Below are 1,579 nucleotides of genomic sequence, written 5' to 3'. Positions count from 1 at the left end.
GCAAGGATTTGGGGTCAAGACATAATTCGAACTTTGAATTACCTTGGCAGACATGGGAGGGAGGAATCTTGTGTTTTGCTGAAGCGAATAGACTTGGAGACTGTTCAAACGTAATGTAGTGCCGTACTGTGATGCAAATGGTGGAATCTTTCTTGTTGAAAGAGTTGAACATTAGAAAACTGCACTTCTGGAGGTGACTTTCCAACATAAATATCCAGTTCTGACACATTCTGTGGCAATAGAAACCTGACACACATTGGGATAACATCAGTATCAGCAGCTTTACACCACGAATCTACTTCAGTCTGAATTTTTCGAGTAGTTAAAATTAATTTGGTAAAAGAAAATGCGCCATTGCGACCAACCGCATCTTATTCAGTCCAGCACAACAAGCAGTTATTACACAACATCAGAGGGCAATCGCCGAACACAGATGCAGTAAGGATGTATCTCTCTGCCGTTCCATAACTTCTCTGGAACCAACGATGTCAACAATCAAATAACATCTCAGCAACTATTTTTACGACGTTTATCAGATTCAAAACTGAAATGAATGTTCGTTGAATCAAGAATTAGTTGAAACACTCATTCAGTTAAAAGCCTGTAATACTTTGCAGAGGTATTTTTTAAGAAGTTGAATACAGCGAAACAGCTTTACTAGACTATGTCACCTCATACAACCGGAAAAGTTGCTTTACAGTTTTAATGCTAGTTGAGATTTTCCTGTGACACATTTGTCAACTTAACTGACTTCTCACACTCATTTATTCTCATGATACTAAGAGTGCAGAATGAACTCATATTAAAGGTAACAAGAGCTCGAACTCATACAGACACCGCCTGAAAAAAAAAAAAAAAATGAAAAAAATGAAGCACGCAGAAGGGGAGGAAGAAAAGAAGTGAAACTTAACAGATTGAGATAGTACATGATGTTACCTGAGTGTTGACAGTATAGAGTCAAATTTACAAATAACTTGGCAGTATAAACTTTCTTACCAGTATGACTTTACATTCTCTCTGCCTTGGACACAAACTGATTCGGTTGGGAATGGTTTCATAGATCCATTCCATCGTCCCGAGAGGCAAACTGACCCACAATTGTTGTGACTGATAACTGATATCCTCGGCAACGGCGGAGCTGAAGTCCGAGCTGCTCTGAGCTGGTCCCACACGCGTACTATCGGGAGAAGATCAGGAGATCTTGCTGGTCGCAGAAGTACCTCAAAACCACGCAGATAATCATAGAGATACGTGCCACGCTTGGACGACCATTGTCCTGTTAAAAATATCACCACAATACTGTCACTTGATAGGTAACACATAAAGACGCAGTATGTCCGTGACGTACTCCTGTGCCTTCAGAGTTCCCTCAGTCGCTACCAGCCGAGAACCGAAGTCATACCCAACGGCTCCCCACACCATGGCGTCAGGATAACACCTGTGTGCCTCCAAAATATTGGAAGACTGGGATCTCTCCCCAATTTGCCGCCATACTCACCTACGACTGTCATCTTGGTCAGTGCAGAACCACATGTTATCACTGGACGTAATGTCACGCCATTTATCAGCAGCCAATGCT

Source organism: Schistocerca americana, chromosome 1 (genome assembly GCF_021461395.2).
Source record: "Schistocerca americana isolate TAMUIC-IGC-003095 chromosome 1, iqSchAmer2.1, whole genome shotgun sequence".
NCBI classification, from domain to species: Eukaryota; Metazoa; Arthropoda; class Insecta; order Orthoptera; family Acrididae; genus Schistocerca; species Schistocerca americana.
The sequence above is the reverse complement of the archived record's forward strand: the minus strand, read 5'-3'. Positions refer to the sequence as shown.